This window comes from Erinaceus europaeus, chromosome 3 (assembly GCF_950295315.1).
Source record: "Erinaceus europaeus chromosome 3, mEriEur2.1, whole genome shotgun sequence".
Classification (NCBI taxonomy): domain Eukaryota; kingdom Metazoa; phylum Chordata; class Mammalia; order Eulipotyphla; family Erinaceidae; genus Erinaceus; species Erinaceus europaeus.
Genome location: NC_080164.1, coordinates 103,255,812 through 103,274,581, shown reverse-complemented (window position 1 = coordinate 103,274,581; position 18,770 = coordinate 103,255,812). Strand labels below are relative to the sequence as shown.

The following is an 18,770-nucleotide window of genomic DNA, read 5'->3' as shown; positions in this document are numbered from 1 at the left end:
TGAGAGAATGGTGTCAGAGTGAAGAAAAGGACTAGAAAGTTGGATTAGGGAAGGGAGTATCTCCCATTCTTTTTTTTTTTTTTTTTTTTTTTACCAGAGCACTGTTCAGCTCTGGCTTATGGTGGTGTGAGGGATTGAACCTGGGACTTGAAAGCCTCAGACATGAAAGTCTCTTTGCATAACCATTATGCTATACCCCCACCCTTATCTCCCATTCTTATAAAAAAATGTGGCTAAAATTAACTATTTACCTCCATCCACCTGTTCCAGGGCCCATATGTAAATGTATATTAATATTTAGTGCCAGAGCCTGTGTAACCTCTAAGTCCCTATTGGTCTGAGCTTACAGCTCATGGTCATATCTGAGGAACACTGCAGGCTGCACTAATTTCAGGACCAGTTTTTTTCAAGTGGCAGGGTAGGATACCCCTAGCCTTCCTTCAGAGACTTTATGGTATAGTCAAAGTCCTGAGAGGGCCCACAAGACTCTGTTCTTTATGGAAGCAATCAGTGGTAGTGGAGAGAGGGACTCTTTATAGGTCAAGGCCCATCATTTGTGTATGGGAATCCAAGGATTCCCTAACTAAGGCCCCAGATGACCGGGTGGTGTGATATTGACCAAACAGATCATTATTAAGTGGGCCAGTCTCTTGCCTTTATCCAACTTTTGTAGTCCTCTCTATCTGATGATCTAAGATTTTCTCTCAGTTGTTTTGCATTGAGTGTCATTTGTTGAGCACAACCAGAGTTAGGTTTTGGGGATCAGTCTTCTTTGGGCCTGTCTGCTAGGCTGTCCTGCTAATTTGGTTTAAATCCAATCAATTATAGAATTTATGATGCCTTCTTTAGGCACTTCAACCATTAGTGAGCACTTTGACTTTGAGTTATATGATTGCCCCTTGTTTATGGATATGTGTACACCTTTATCTGGTACCCTAAACCCTAGCCTAATCTGGTATCTGTTACTTAGTTAAATGGTGTGCCATCTAACTTGGATGCAGGTAGTCCCATGTGTTAGGCAAGGTTTCACCAGATTTGAAGAGCTGTGCAGTTGACTTTTCAGGCTGGTATCTCTGGCTGCGGTCCACGGTAGGATTTCAATAGCAGTATAATGTGGGGTGGCAGCACCATTAGCGATTTGGTTGAAGTTGACAAAGTTGGCTTGGCAGTAAGAAATCATAGAAAAGGAATTTCAAGAACTATGGGCATATCCTAGAGGTACCAGGACTAGGAGAAATGTGGGTCTTAAAGAGGATGCAAGGGGTTTCTTATAGACTTAGAGAGTTAAGATATCAGTAATTAATTATTATAACCAGGTTAGTTGGGGGATTTAGTATCTATATTAGTATACTTGACTTCACTATGATTTGAATGCTTTTAGTGGTATCTGAACCTCTTTGTATTTTAAATACTTACAAGGTCAAAAGGTCTTCACCTGTCTGGTCTAAAGCTATAGTTGATTTAAATGTATGCAGAGCTATATTTTCAGATACATTTTTAGAGATCCATAAACAATTAATCCCCTTATCAGAGTTTGATCACTTTGCAAATCTAAGATAAATATTAGCAAAAGCTAGTATTTGTGTTTAGGGCTACAGTCTAGGCAGTTGAGGAACTTGAGATATTAAATCTATCCACCACCACCCCCACATGTCGTATTATTATTGACAGGACTAAATAGTGATAGGACTAGAGTTTCACATCTTCCCTGCCATTGAAAGTCTATGCCCTCTTCCCCTCCCCCCCTAGGTAACCACTGTAGTTTTCCCAATTTAAATATGGGTTGTGTTGTGTCTGGTTGTTTATTTTATGTATGTGTGTTCAATTCTCTAAATTCCACATATGAGTGAGACCATCCTGTAGTTTTCCTTTACTTCCTTGCTTATTTCACTGAGTATAATGTTCTCAAGTCTCATACATTTTATCCTAAAGGATGTAAAATCATCTTTTTTTTTTTATTGCTCAGTAGTTTTCCATTGAGTATATGCCCCATAACTTTTTAACCAGTCATCTGTGGAGGGAAATTTTCGTTGCTTCCAAACTTTTGCTATTGTAGATAATGTGGCTATGAATATGGGAATGCATATATCCCTTCAAAGTAGTGATATTATCTCTTTTGGATAAATGCCTAGGAGTAGGATTGCTGGGTCGTAAGGTATTTCCATGTTGTATTTGCTTAAGGATTCTCCATACTATTATCCATAATTGTTGTACCATTTTGCATTCCCACCAGCAGTGAAATAGAGTTCCTTTCTCTCTACATGCTTTCCAACATTTATCTCCTCCTGTTTTGTTGATGAAGGCCATTCTTAAAGGTGTGAGGTGATATCTCAATGTGGTTTTAATTTGCATTTCTCTGGTGATGAGTGAATTAGAGCATTTCTGCATATGTCTGTGGGCTATGTATATCTCTTTGGAGAACTGTCTATGCATGTCCTCTAACCATTTTTTTATTGGGTTGTTCCTTTTTGTTGAGCTGAATGAGTTATTTATTTTTTATATTTATTTGTTTTCCCTTTTGCTGCCTTTTGTTGTTGTTGTAGTTATTGTTGTTATTGATGTCATTGTTAGAGAGAAATGGAGAGAGGAGGGGAAGACAGAGAGGGGGAGAGAAAGATAGACACCTGCAGACCTGCTTCGCCACCTGTGAAGTGACTCCCCTGCAGGTGGGGAGGGCTAATAACTCATAAAAAAGGGCAGGAAATCTATTCTCTGATAAAATAGATTTTCAGGCAAAGAAAGTAATCAAAGATAGAGAAGAACATTACATGATCAATCCAACAAGAAGATGTGACCATCATTAATATTTATGCCCCCAACTTAGGAGGACCCAAAATATACAAAACAAACACTTACTGAATTCAAGGGAGACACTGATAGCAACACAATAATAGTAGGAGATTTCAACACATCACTCATAGCAAGAGACTGAACATATGGGCAAAAAATCAATAGAGAAATGGTGAACTTAAATGAAACCATAAATGAAATGGGCCTAATAGATGTATACAGGACTTTCCATCCCCAAAATAATGGATACAACATTCTTCTCAAGTACACATGGAACATTTTCAAGGATTGACCATATGCTGAGCCACAAAGACAGTCTAAACAGATATGTGAATATCAAAATTATAAAATACATCCTCTCAGACCACAAAGGCATGAAAACTAGAAATCAACCAAAAAAAAAAGAAAGAAATTCCCCAAAGCCTGGAGACTAAACAATATGCTGCTGAACAATAAATGTATCACTGAAGAGATCAAAAAAGAAATTAAGAATTATCTTAATGCCAATGTAAATGAAGAAACCAGTTACAAGATCCTTTGAGATGCAGCAAAAGCAGTGCTGAAAGGGAAGTTTATAGCAATACAGGCCCACATTCAGTAATAAACAGGAGAAATCACTAATAAACCACCTAACAACCCACCTCAGTCAACTAGAAGTAGATCAACAAAAAGAAACAATGTCAGCAGGAGACAGGAAATAGTCAAAGTCAGAGCAGAAATCAATGAAATAGTAAACAAGAAGACCATAAGAGCTGATTCTTTGAAAGGATAAATACAATAGATAAGCCACTAGCAACATTCACCAAGAGAAAAAGAGAGAATGCTTTGGTAAAATCACTCAAGAATGAAAGAAGAGATATTACTACAGATGAGGTAGAGATTCAAAAGATTATGCAATAATATTATGGACTGCCTTACTGTCCAAGATGGTGTGGGTCCGTGCCATGCACAGTCTGCCCAGAGTTCTGGTTTTGATCAACTGTGTCTTCCAACCCACTCCTGTTTCCCCAACAGTGTGTGCCGGCACCCACCTGAGGCTGTGGATTTTTTTTTTTTCAGCTGTAGATTATGTGTCCAACTCGATCTCTTGTGTACAATAGTTGTGTTGGGGAGAGCAGAGGTCTGATTGCAACTACTCCAAGCCTCCTGGCTCCTGGATGACTGACTTCCTTCCTTCCTTCCTTCCTTCCTTCCTTCCTTCCTTCCTTCCTTCCTTCCTTCCTTCCTTCCTTCCTTCCTTCCGTTTTCAGGGTTATTGCTGGGGCTCAGTACGTGTACTACAAGTCCACTGTTCCTGGAGGCCATTTTTTTTCCATTTTGTTCCCCTTGCTTTTATTGTTGTTATTACTGTTGTGGTTGTTATTATTGTTTCTGTTGTTGTATAGGACAGAGAGAAACCAAGAAAGGAGGGGAAGCCAGAGAAGGGAGAGACAGATAGACACCTGCAGACCTCCTTCACCCACTGCTTGTGAAGCAGTGGGGAGCACAGGGCTAGAACTGGTATCCTTAAGCTGGTCCTTGCACTTCATACCATGAGCCTTTAACCTGCTGTGCTACAGACCCCCACCCACCCACAAAGTCCAAGTATTTTTAAAAAGAATTTCCGCTAAATAGAGTATTACTATTGGGCTAGATCACTTAGCAGCACCCTGCTTTGTCACATGCAGGATCTGGGTTCCAGACTAGCTCCATCACCTCAGAGAAAGCTTTGGTGCTGTGATTCTCTCTCCCTCTCCCTCTCCCTCTCCCTCTCCCTCTCCCTCTCCCTCTCCCTCTCCCTCTCCCTCTCCCTCTCCCTCTCCCTCTCCCTCTCCCTCTCCCTTTCCCTCTTCCTATCCCTCTCCCTTTCCCTCTTCCTATCCCTATCCTTCTCCTTCTCCTTCTCTCTCTCTCTCTCTCTTCTCTCTCTCTCTCTTGCATTGCCTCTGAGTCACTCTATATGGAAAAGTCAACCTATAGTAGGGAAAGCCTAGTGACTATAAAAAGAGAAAAAAAAGGATATTATTGTATTTGAAGAGTAATGTGGGGCCAATTGGTGGTGCACCTTGTTGAGCGCATATGTTACAGTGCTCAAGGACCCAGGTTTGAGCCCCCGGTCCCCACCTGCAGGGGGACAGCTTTGTGAGTGGTGAAGCAGGGTTGCAGGTGTCTCTCTCCCTATCTCCTCCCTCCCCACTTGATTCCTGACTATTTCTATCCAACAGTTAAATAAAGATAATTAAATTTTTTTTAATTAAAAAAGTAATCTGGGAAAAGAAACTGTTAAAAGTATAGTTGCCTGACCTTTGGGTTTTTATTTTTATTTATTTATTTTTGTTACTAGGGTTTTTCCTGAGGCTTGGTGTCTACAGGATATAATTTTGATAGAAACAGAGAGGAGTGGAGGAGGTGGGGAGAGAGAGAAAGACAAGACTGACCCACTGTTTGTGAGGTTTTCCCCTACAGGAGAGACCATGTCTTTGAACCTCTGTCCTTAAGCATGGCAACTTATATACTCTACCAGTGGAAAGTGTGCCACTTTTCAGCTTATACCTGCAGGTTGTTAACCACTTTTCTTCCCATTAAAATAATATCTGTAAGGTGACCTTATGAAACAATAAAAGCCCAAGATCTTCTTGATAAGAATTTTGTGATGGATTCAAATTTAGAATATTTTATTCATGCAAGAAATATGTTTTTGTGCAAGACACTATTCTATATATCTGCAAAAACAAACGGAACAGCACAGATGAAATGTGTTGCTTTTAAGGGACTTGGATAGGATAGAGAAATTGAGAAAGGACGGGAAGACAGGTGTGAAGAGAAAGATAGACACCTGCACTACAGTTGGGGAGGAATTCAATAAAGAAGTGATTTGGGCAAGAGTTAACTCTTATGGTAAAAATGGGAAATGTAAGGCATTCCTTGGTGGACAGGGTGCACATATACGTAAGACGGACTGGAAAAGATTCAGTGATGAGGTGATATTGGGTCAAAACCTTTGGAAATCAGGGAGAAAAAATACAGGAAGTAGAGCAAGACTGTTTGTTGTGCAAGAGTTTAAGAACCAAAACAAGACAAACTAGAGGCCAGATGGGTAGGCTCAGGAGAGTACGGTGACAGGGGCCAGTTGATGCAGTAGGTGGACGGTGCTCATTCTGCTTATAGTCTACATAAATTCAATACAGAGTTATCAGTGAGAGGAGTGTCTGCTTTCTAAGCATAAAGTGAAATTTGTGCAGTTTGGTGACAGTGACAGTTCCATTACCCACATTAATATGTCTTCAGTTGATAGCGTATTGTGGTTTTGGTTAGACAGAAAATTCTAACTGGTTCAGAGGTGATAACACTTTGTACATAGCTCACTTTCAGCCCTAAATTCTCTTCCAGACAGATTACATTTGAAAATGGAGTTAGGTAGAAAAATATTTAATATTTAATTCAAAGTTGTATCTCTAGAGATATCAAACTGTGGTTCACATTGTTGTAAAACACTAGACAGAATATATTTTTCTAAGTGTTCAAAATAAATACAGGGCATAAAGAAGATGTATTAATCTAGTATATATATATATATATATATATATATATATATATATATATATGTATATATTTCCCTACTTGGTCTTGGTGACAGTATGTGATGAGTAGAGGAGCTTAGCCCTTGTGTGCTGTGATGCTGTATACATACAGCTTGGTCCAATTCATCAACAGATATTTTATGTTGCTCTACATTGTTTTTCAAAGGAACTAATTTAGAAGCATAATTTTCTTATACAATTAAGGTTTAACCGTGCGCACTATGATGACAGAATAAATGATTTGCCTGTCTCTATTAAATTAGAATGTCAGTGATCTTTTAAACTTAATGTATCTATTTAAATAAATAGATTTTTACAAAATATTTGAATGAAATTTTTCCAGTTTTTAAAAAGGTCATTATTGATTTAATAATGATTAAAGAAACTGTAAAATAACAAGGGTACAGTTTCATACAGTTCCCACTACCAGATTTCCATGATCTATACCCTTTATTGGAAGCTTCCATATTTTTTTTTTTTCCCCTTCCAGGGTTATTGCTGGGGCTTGGTGCCTGCACTATGAATCCACTGCTCCTGGAGGCCATGTTTTCCCATTTTGTTGCCCTTGTTGTTTATTGTTGTTGTTGTTGTTATTATTATTATTGTTGTCATAGCTGTCGTTGTTGCTGGATAGGACAGAGAGAAATCGAGAGAGGATGGGAAGACAGAGGGGGAGAGAAATATAGGTACCTGCAGACCTGCTTCACTGCCTGTGAAGTGATTCTCCTGCCGGTGGGAAGCTGGGGACTTGAACTGGGATCCTTAACGCTGGTCCTTGCACTTTGCACCATGTGCACTTAACCCACAGCGCTACCACCCGGCTCCCAGCTTCCATATTCTTTATCCCTCTGGGGATATTGACTAAAATTCTTTATGGGGTGCAGAAGGTGGACGGTCTGGCTTCTGTAATTCTCTGCAGGACATGGGTGGTATTTCTGGAACACATTAGTGATGTCGTCGGTCACCTAAATACATAACTGGGTTAGAAAATTTGTAGACCCTAAAGTAATGTGCATGCTTAAATCTCAAGCTGTGTCATTGGTGCATGAATGGTCATCATGATGATCTTTACTGTAGAGGATAACTTAATGTGAAGAGGGCCCTGGTGGTTCCTATTTATGTGGGTTTGAGTTCTGAAATGAGTTTGAAAAAGATCTTTTCCAGTCTGGCTTCGGGGTCCACTCCAACCAGGATTCAAGCATACCATCCTTGTATTATAGGGAGAAAACAGTGAAGGAAGATGATGAAAATGTTACTATTGTCACACCTAAATGTAGTTATTGTTAATAATTTCACATCTTTCCAGTGTTCTTAATATTAAATCATATATTATACACACTTAGTGTGACTTGTAAAAATAGGCTTATTGTAAATGGTGTTTTGTAAGCTTTTTTTTCTTTTACTTAACATGAGAATATGCTATCCTATCAATAAACATTTTCTAAACCTGTATTTGTTGGCTGAATAGAGTTTACTATATAAATGAGTAATAGTTCTATTCATAAAACCTTTATTCTAAGAGAAGAGTATTGTAGAAGACTGGGAGATCTTTTTGGACTGGCATTATGGAATGCTGATGCAGATCAGAAGTGTAACAAAGGAAGATGAAGCTCTGAAATTCATTTGCTTCAAATAGCCCTTGAGAGTTTCACTTCATGAGTAAGTATGCACACATCTGAGGTTGGCTTATGTGTATTAATTCTATTGAATTTGATTTCTCTTTACCAGATTTTTTTTACCTGCACTACAAAATGGCTCCTGGGTGGTCATTTTTTTCTCCCCCCTATTTTATCTGATAGGACAGAGAGAAATGAGAGGGGGGAGGGATAGAGGGAGAGAGGGAGGAAGGGAAAGAGGGAGACAGGGAAAGAGGGAGTGAGGGAGAGAAGGAGAGAGGGAGAGAGAGAGAGAGAGAGAGAGAGAGAGAGAGAGAGAGAGAAAGAGAGAGAGAATAACCTGAAGATCTACTTTGATGCTTGTGAAGCATCCCCCCTGCAGGTGGGGAGCTGGTCCTTAGGTCCTTGCGCTTAGTACTATGTTAGTTTCACCTGGTGGGCCACTGCCCAGCCCTTCTAGAATTTCTTCAAATAGATTATACTTGGTATTGATAAGAAAGACCTAAGACACCCACTACAGATTCAGTAGCTGGGTTTGATGTAAGATTCCAGAGAACCTATGGAACTCCTGAAAGGGGTATCATCAGAACAACAAAGTAGCTATTATTAAGAGTGCCACATTCTTGCAGATTGTAAAGTATGAGAAAGGCTTGATAATTCCTGTGGTTTAAAGATCAAGGTAATTTTTTTTTGTCTTGAGGGTTATTGCTGTGGCTCAGCGCCTATACCACAAACCCACTGCTCCTGGAGGCTGTTTTTTCCCCTTTTGTTGGCCTAGTTATTTTTATCATTGTTGTGGTTATTATTATTGTTATTTGCCAGGCTAGCTTCGCAGGCGGGAGACAGACGACCAGGGACTCATGGCTGAGCTGGGAAGCAGTATCTCTTTATTTATGTAGAACGCAGCGCAATCTAAGCCAAGCTATCTAAACTATATATAATCACAATCCCGTCCTTATATATATACTCGCCAAGTAGGGTGGAAACAGGATGTGATGTAGAGAGGGTGGAGTGAAAAGAGACTGGTGCAAATCAGGGTGTACTATGAGAGGGGGCGGAGCAAAAAGAGACCATGAACCAGTGGGGATTAAACCAATGCCCTGGAGGCAGGGCGATGCTTAGTTAACTTAACAGTGGTTATGTAAACAGCATACAGTGTTAAGCAGGGGGGATTACACCATTGAAACAGAAGGGGTTTTAGAAGCAGAATTAGAAGCATACCAACAGTTATTGGTGTCATTGTTGTTGGATAGGACAGAGAGATGGAGAGAGAAGGGGAGGACAGAGAGAAGGAAAGATAGACACCTGCAGACTTGCTTCACAGGTTGTGAAGTGACCCCCCTGCAGGTGGGGAGCTGGGGGCTCAAACCAGGATCCTTAAACCATTCCTTGTGCTTTGTGGCATGTGTGCTTAACTCATTGCACTACTGCTCAACCCCCGATCAAGGTAATTTCTGACTGCACATAAACATTGTTTCTATCCTTGTGCAGGACTCCTCACTTTTCTCCTATTGTATAAAAGAAGTTGTGAAGATCACAAAGTTCTCTGGCTATTTCTATGACTCTCTATTAAAATATGTATCTTATCATAGACTCAAAAGTCATGCTTAAGAATGTTTGCTACCCTTAAATGGTTTAATGTGGCCCATACCTCTATAGGACAGTTCTCCATTTTAATTGAAAATTGCCATGGTGCTGGGTGGTGGCACCCCTGGTTGAGCGCAAGTTACAGTGTGCATGGACCCAGGTTGGAATCCCCAGTCCTTACCTGCAGGGGTAAAGTTTTGCGAGTGGTGAAGCAGTGCTGCAGGTGTCTCTATATTTGTCTTCCTCTCTATTTCTTTCTACCCTCTTGATTTCTGGCTGTCTCAATCCAATTAATAATAATAATAATAATAATAGTAATGATGAAAATGGCCCTAAACACAACATTTATTCAAGGGAAGTATTACTCACGTCATAAAGCTAGTGCCTGCTCTTCCTTACCTTTTTCCTATTTGCAATGTGTTTCTCCCCCATTTTACTCTCTCATTGAAGAAGCCCATCTCTATTTAATTTTGCTCTTCAAATCCATTGGTGCAATTATGCTTCTCATATGAAATGTCTGCTCCACAAAAGGACAGTTTTTTCAATCCTTTATTTCAGTTGGTGTTCCTTGCTCCTGCACTGAAAGGATATAATTAGGGTAGCAACCCTTTCTGTGAGGTCTAATCCTGTCCTATGAACCTTTTCTCTCAAAGAAATGTGGTTGTAGTCAGAACCTTTGGGATAGAGCACTGAACTTCTGTCTTTGTGGGATAGCTTCTGCAGTTGTGTCTGCCTGCATTTCCAAGCAGCTTCCAGTGCCTCTCCCAGTAGCCTGGGATAATGCAGACTTTTTCAATAATCCTACTTCTGCTAGTGTATCTTTTTCTGATAGTGTTTATCTGAGTTCTCATAGTGGATCTCAGAAAGCTCAGGCAATGGTGCAGAGAGGCATGCTAAATGCCTCCCCTCAGACACAGATCTTGGGGAACTGTCCACTTCTGGTAGCAGGTGGAGGATAGTGGGTTAGTGGGCTAATAATCTCATGCATGACTCAGGTTATGAGAGTGCTCCAGAATCAAACATTACACCTAGCACTGGAATATAGGCTGTCAACAAAGAAGAGACCCATTGACTGATCTCTTAAATAGGAAGATGTTGGTAAAGCAATTACTTATGTCTTCAAATAGGGATTTTTTTTTTCTTGGTTCTAGAATGAATTCAGTCTGAGCAGGGAAGTTCACAACTACTCTAAGAGTTCACTGTCAGCTTTTCAGTGGAGAACATGTACTGAGGAATCATTACCTGTATTGAACTCTTTCTTTTTTATTCCTCTCTGCCTTTTTTCCCCTACTCAGTTTCCTGTGTGATTGGTAGAATTTATTTATTTATTTATTTATTTGTTTATTTATTTATTTATTTATTTATCTTTTCAATACATGAATGAACTCAGAAATGTAAGGGAAAGTCTCAAAGACAAGAAATGACAGAAGAGTAGTAAGCTAGAGACAGGTCTGCATGTTTCCCCTGACTCAGACTTGATTTTTGAAAGGGATATGTTTGAAAAAAAAGAGACACAATGTGTGACCTAGCCAGATGACAGGTCAGGTTAGTGGATTCAGTGTAAAATCTGGATAGGGACTGGGCAGTGGTGCACCTGGTTGAGTGTGCATGTTACAATGTTTAAGGACCAAGGTTCAAACCCCTGGCCCCCACCTGCAGAAGCAAAGCTTTGTGAGCCATGAAACAGGGCTGCAGGTGTCTCTCTGTCTCTCTCCCTTTTCTTTTTTAAAAGCATTTAAATTTATTTTTAATCTTCATTTATTTATTGGATAGAGACATCCAGAAATAGAGACAGAAGGGGAAGATAGGGACAGAGACAGAGAGACACATGCAACACTGCTTCACTACTTGCAAAGCTTTCCCTCTGCAGGTGGGAACCAGGGGCTCAAATCTGGGTCCTTGAGCTGTAACATGTGACTTAACCAGGTGTGCCACCACTTTGCCTCTCTCTCCCTTTCTATCAATCCCTTCCATCTTGATTTCTGGCTGTCTCTATCCAATAAATAAATAAGGATAATTTAAAAAATCTGAATATCAACATTACTGGAGATTTAGCTAAGGAAATGTGACTTTCCTTTAGAGAGAAACAAAAAATATATGTTTCCTTACCCTTTAAACAACAGTCAAATGAAGAACCCTCAACTGAGTGAGGTACACCACCTAGAATTATTGATAGTTGCACTATCAGTCAGTTTTTGATACAGGATCTTTATTCTAGTATGGAATGAAGATTATCCCAAATGACATTTCGAGGTTTTGTGACTGATAGATTACTAGGACATAACAGAAGCAAGTAAATATTAGTTCTATTGGAACAGACTTTAAGCTCAGTTCTTAAAAGACTTTTAAAGATGAATCTATGAGGAAGAAATGTCAGCATTTCAGAGTCACTCAAAACAAAAATGAGTTACAAGTCACCCTGAATGAAATTTGGCAAAAATAACCCACTTGGCCTACAAAGACTGAAGGTTCAATATTATTTAATATGAAGTATGAATTGTCTATCAAGACATGGATGAGAGTGTTTGAATTGTGATGACAAACAAGTGACTGTGAGAACTGTTTGGGCAGATGAATAAAGCAAGGATGGAGCAATAAGAAATTTTCATAAGGAATTGGCTAGTCTCAACTGATTGGGAGAAAAGAGACATGGAAATTGAGAGTATTCAGCCTTTTCTGTTTAAATTGGTTATACTAGTAACCACTTTAGCAGGAGCTGGTTATCTCTTACATACTCCATGGTTGGATATCATTCAACATATCCACAGTAGATTTTATTTTCATTTGTGTTTATTTATATATTTATTATTTAATTTATTTATTATTGGATAGAGACAGAGAAATTGAGAGGGGTGGAGGAGATAGAAAGACAGACACTTGCAGCCCTGCCCCACCACTTGTGAAGCTTTACCCATGTAGGTGGGGACTGGGGGCTTGAACCTGGCTCCTTGCACTGTAATGTTTCTGTTTAACCAGGTGTGCCCCTGCTTGGCCCCCACAATGGACTTTTACAATAGACTCTTGGTGTCAAATTAGAAAGAAAAGTGATCCTACCAAGCAGAATAAGAGGTGAAAGAAAAATTATCTGCCTTGCCAGCACAATTAACTCCCACACTTAGAATTCTAGCCCACTTTCTTCTTATCAAGCACATCCTTCTACCAAGCCCTTGAAAGTTCTACATCCTATCAAGTCAGTTGATATAGTGAGAAGAGCAAGGACCATTCTGAGACAGTCAGAGGCTGTGGTTGACTTGAGTCACTGAGAAAGGATTGTTGACAGAGTCAGTGAGTCATCAGATTTGGTGATCCCAGTGGAGACAGCTTGAACAGAACAGTTCATTGGAAGACCTAACAAAACTGCCAGGGAAATCAGCAGACAGTCTTAATTTCACCACCCAAACCTGTGAGCCCACTGGACACCCTTTTTTTGTGTGTGTTTCCAAAGATCGTGGGAAGCGCTGAACTGAATATCATGCTCTCTAAGGGGCGGTTCCAAAGACAGGCTCACAAGGACATTTTTGCTTGGGTCTATTGTTGTCTTGATCTCATACTGAGAAGTGTCTCTTGATTCACTTAGAAACTTGTTACAGTCTAACAACTAAGTTTCACGTTTTACTCTCATGGCAATGCCTCCCTCCACTTCAATGCCTCCCACTCCAGGTTTTTGTTGCCTCAGGGACCCTGCATTTTCTGTCTCAGTGACTGAAACATTGTTTCTCCAACTTTGAGTGGATGGCTCTCTCTCTCTCTCTCTCTCTCTCTCTCACTCATTTAATCTTAAGTAGGTTGCTGTTAATCGAATTAGCACCTTCCTTTCTGTGGTATCATCTGCCAAAGTCCAAAAGGACACAAGACAACACCTTTGTCTGTTCCTCTGCAGGAAAAGCTCCTAGAAGAAATATCAGATCTTGTCTTGTTATTTCTTTTTAAAAATTTTAAAAGACATTTTATTTTATTTTTCATGAGAGGGGAGAGAGAAAGGGACCGATACCAGAGCCCTGCTCAGCTTTGTCCTATTGTGGTGCTGGGGATTGAACCTGGGGCCTTCGAGCCTCAGAGCCTCAGGCATGAAAGTCTTTTGCAGAACCACTGTACTGTCTTCCCTGCCTCCTTCTCCTGTTCCTCATTGTGGTCGTTGTTATTGGTTATTATTATTAGTAGTAGTATTAATAATATTATTATTATTATTATAGATTTTCCCCAGAGCCCTGCTCAGCTCTGATGTGACTGGGGGTTGAACCTGGGACCTCAGAGACTCAGGCAAGGAAGTCTTTTGTAGAAACATGATGCTGCTTTTGCAGCCTGGAGATCATGACTTCTTCACAATCCTCTGGGTCTGGAGTACCTAGCCTGGGGTACTTAATGGATAGTTTGAGAGTGATTAGATGCATTTCTTCTCATCTTCCAATGATCGTGATGATGATTATTATTTTTTGCTTTTTATTTATTGTTATTATTTTTGTTGCTGTACAATTATTATTTTGAGTGTGTGCTGGGCTAGCTTTGCGGGAGAGAGAGGAGGCCAGGAAGTTGTGGTAGAGCAGGAACACAAATCTTTATTCATGTGGATGCCCCAGAGTCGGATGTGAGCCCAGGAGGTTTAGGCCATGTGGAGCTAGCAGAATGGCCGCCTCCCATTATGCACGCCATCCCTTCTCCAGGTTGGGACTCGGAAGAGAAAGAGAGAGAGAACCGAAACAGAAGTGACTTTTATAGGAGAATTCCGGAAGTGGCAAGTCGGGACAGAATTGGCTAGGAAAGGGGGTGGAGAAAACAAGGCACTTGGGAAGGTAGAATGCTTCTGTAGCAATGGTTGCTAGGGTTTTAGCTGGTGAGAATGGGCGATACCCTGAGGGGGTAATGTGGTGGTTGAGGAGTCATTTTTAAAACAAGGCAAAAGACTGATATGTAAATAATAATACTCGCATGGAAATATGGTGGTTTGTGGGTCCTGCCTAACTCAACCACATCTGTACAATATCCCAACAAGTGTGTTGACTTCTTGTTTTGGAACATGATGACTCACCATTTTTCTTTGCTCTGATGCCTTGATGAAAGTATAAGGAAAGTAACAAAGGTCAACTGTACTGGCATTCTATATGCCTCACTTTGCAGACCCCAAACCTTTCCCTATAGTTAGAGCTATAGTATATCCTAGGTCCTGGTTGAGACCTACATCAACTCTTTCTATAAAGGCCTAAGATGATCATAGTAATTACAAATGAAAATGGGATGATATGAAGTTAAGTCTTTTGTATGTTTTTAGTTCAAAAAGTCTCATCCAACAATCCATTATGACATTTTCAATATTTCATCCAGATGGTCTGTTTGGGCCTGAGCTCCTGGAGATACATGTGTGGGGCTGGAACATAGGGCAATTTTTAGTTCTGCAGAATACTGTGGGCTGAACTAGGCATTTTGGAAGTTACTGAATGAACTTTCTCTAAAAGGATATATATATATATATATAAATATATATTAAAGAAACAGGATACATTAAAGTTCAGTTGGCCCAGCCCAGACTACAAAGTCACCATCTCCTACTAAGCAAGTACTAAGAGTGATTCTTTGGAGCGGCTATTTAGGAAACCCCTAATGTAATACGTCAGTGAATTAAGTGCAGACTATTTAAGCTATATGAATTTAAATTACTTCTCTTTTTGTGAATTGGGGTAAATACTTTAGTAAGAAAGCATCAAGTGAAATATCTCCTGGGAAGTCTGACTGAGCTATATATTTCTCAGGCTGGGCATTCAGAATTTAGAGAGGTACTTCTGAAGCTAGATGGCTAATCTGTTTGGATTTTACAGAAATTGACAATGAAATCTGAAGAAGTGTCTTGCCTGTGAACTGTTAATTGAAGGATTGCCTTTTCTTTTCACAATTCACCTTGCTTAAACACAATTTTTCCTGCATATCCATTTCCCTCTTTGTAAAAAGATAATGTACTATCCTTGAACAGAATATCTCAATAAACTCCAGCACTAAAACATATCGTCTCACAGATGATTCAAAACACGTTAACAACTTTCTTGTTGACAGCAGTGTGCCATAACTCTGCAGATCTGTCTGCAATGAATCAAGCCAGAATTTTGTCTCTGCACTGCTCATCTCTGGCTAATGGTGGTGCCAGGAACTGAAGAATCTTCTGGTGGCTCAGTCATGGGAGTCTGCTGCCTTATTGCTGATACTACCACCACAGTCCTGGTTTGAAAGTCATTATTTCAGTGACTATTATAGGATGTAGTTTCCTAAAGGAATCATCATTTTTCCCCATACTGTTTTGGTGGTGGTGATGATGATGATGATGATGATGATATTGATTTTAATATGCATACCACTGTTGAATGACTTCCCCTGGGCACTTTTTAAATTCTTTATTTATTTTTTTAATATTTTTAATTTATTGTATTATTGGGTAGAGACAGAGAGAAATTGAGAGGGGAGGAGGAGATAGAGTGGGAGAGAGACAGAGACAGAGTGATGCCTACAGCCCTGTTGCACCACTCCTGAAGCTTCCCCCCTGCAGGTGGGGACCAGGGGCTTGAACCTGGATCCTTGCACACTTTATTGTATGTGCTTAACCAGGTGCACCACCACCTGGCCCTTATTCTTTATTTCTTTGGGAGAAAGGAAGAGATAGAAAAGAGAGATATCACAACACCACCTCATTACCACCTGTGGTGTTTCCCTGGTGCTGCCCATGTAATGTTGTAATGTAATGTTGGAGCTTTAATCTAAGACCTCAGTCTCAGCAATATTCATGCTCTACCCCATGATCTATTTCCTGACCCTTGCATAGATAATTCTTTTTCTTTTCTTTTTACTGTGGGGGTGGGGGTGGGTTAATTGGTTACGGTACAGTTGTTGGAAAACGCTAGAAGAAGAAGTACAGTTGTTGACCCATGGGTACAGTTTCTCACCTCCCAGTGAGTGTTCCTTGCAGAACCCTCTCACCCACAATATAGGTCCTTTTATACCACCATGCAGCAGGCCCCCAAGGTTCTCTCCTTTTCTCTTCTCCTCTCTCCTGAGGCCTTTGCTTTGGAGTAATACTCCACAGCCAGTCAGGGGTTTACTTTGTGTTTTCTCTCACTGTCCTTATTTCTTAATTTCTACCTGTGAGTGAGATCATTTTACCTACATATCAGAAGTACAGAAGGTGGTTTGAAAAAAGACATAGGGCACTACTCCAGAACTAAAACAATAGAATGTCTGAACATCTGAAAGTCAGAGCATCTGTATTTTAACAGATTTCCCAGGCAGTTCTCATATCTTCTGCGTTTACCACCCTTGAGTGCAGCTGGTGTTAGTGGAGAATGACTCAATTTAATCAACGTCTTAAAGTTCAGATGTAAACATTATGTTTTTACTTTTCTTTGGTTTCTGTGGCATCATTCTCAGTGTCTGACTTATTAGTGTTTCCTTGTACCCTCCATGTGCTCTTTTCTCAACCATTGCCTTGAAGCCAGTAGCAGAGTTTGCAGGCATTTTCATTTCCTCCCTCTCTTGTGCCTAAAGTGCCCCAGATCACAAGACTGTCATGTCATATGAGTTTCAGTTCAATGAAAAGAAGGTTTCAGAGGCCTTTTATTATTCAGTCAGTGCACTGTAGGGTTAAGTGGAATCAGTTAAGTGGTCTGCAGTCTAGTGGCTGATTTCACACTTTTGATCCCTGCAAAATAGACAAGAAAATCCTTTGGGAAAGTTGCTTTTTGCTGTGATCATCAGACAGACAGACAGACAGACAGACACACACATACACACTCAAATATTTCTTATTTTTCTTATCAGAGATAGAGCTTCTTTTTTCTTTTTTTTAATATTTATTTTATTCCCTTTTGTTGCCCTTGTTGTTTTATTGTTGTAGTTATTATTGTTGTTGTCGTTGTTGGATAGGACAGAGAGAAATGGAGAGAGGAGGGGAAGACAGAGAGGAGGAAAGAAAGATAGACACTTGCAGACCTGCTTCACCACCTGTGAATCGACTCCCCTGCAGGTGGGGAGCCGGAGTTCGAATCGGGATCCTTATGCCGGTCCTTGTGCTTTGCGCCACCTGCGCTTAACCTGTTGTGCTACAGCCCGACTCCCGAGCTTCTTTTTTTCTTGATGCGTCTAGATTTATGGATCATATCTTTTCTGCATGTTCCCTTCCCTCAACTACTAGTATCTCTTACCTGGTTTTATATCATATCTACTCCTTATTTTAAATTTGGGATTTTGTTTGTTTATTAATCTCAACAAGATTATTAGAGGATTTCCATGCACTTTCCTACAGTTCATGTTCTCTTATTTGGGACAAATTAGATAACAATGAGCAACAGTGCATCTGCAAAAAAAACAAATGATAAATAATATTTTATGGAAATATATTTTGATAGAACTGAAACTAGAACTTGACTCTCTAGTTTCCTTACTGTCATTCTTCAATTTTTCTACTATGTTGTATTTTTTAAATTTTAATTGACTTTAGCATAATATTGAATCATTGATATTCTTTTTACTTCATTTAAAGTCTTGCATTGTGTAACTTAATTTTTTTCCTAAAGTGCTTTTTGATCTCTTGATGCTATTTAGTTGGTAGACCATCCAGTTTCCTTTCCCTAGTATAACCCCGCCCAAACCTCAGGTAAGAAGCAAATAATAGAGCACTGTGGAACTTCCACCAGGATTTCTTACAGATAGGGGAAAGAAGAGACTGCATTTGTAGCAATTAATAGGATAGACAATTGCATTTTATTTTATTTCACTGTGCAGACTCTGGCATTATTTTCTCTGTGATAGCTGCTTACCTTGTAGAATACACCACTAAGAACAGTAACCTTAACAAGCTGTACTGCTATGTCCACATTCCTATAATTCTCCAGGAATTCAGTGTGGTGACCCTTCCCTCAGTCATCCAAAGACCTGCATTTTATCCTTTCTGAAAATAAGCCACTAGTTGTTTGTAGATTAGATGAGGGAAGAGAATTTTGCAACTCGACTGCATTTTAAGCTGGGTTTTCAGCAGTCTTGGGTCTCTGACCTCACTTTTTTTCCTTCCTCCCTCCCATCCTTCTTGAAGCTGATACCTCAGATACCTGTATGCTTAAAGTTTTTCCTATTGAGCAGACTATTTTGAGCACTCCCCAGTAGGATTCAGCCTACTCAGGCCTGCTGCATGAGTTAACTGGTCTCCCTCAGATACTTGCCTGCAAATTGCTGCCACTGCTATTCT

The 18,770-nt window shown here is 39.9% G+C and overlaps 1 protein-coding gene across 4 annotated transcripts in view; it reads left to right on the top strand.

Moving 5' to 3' along the window:
• The window catches only part of CTNNA2 (catenin alpha 2), a 1,425,261-nt gene that overhangs the window by 407,316 nt on the left and 999,175 nt on the right, over window positions 1-18,770 (top strand). The gene's annotated exons all lie outside the window — the stretch shown is intronic.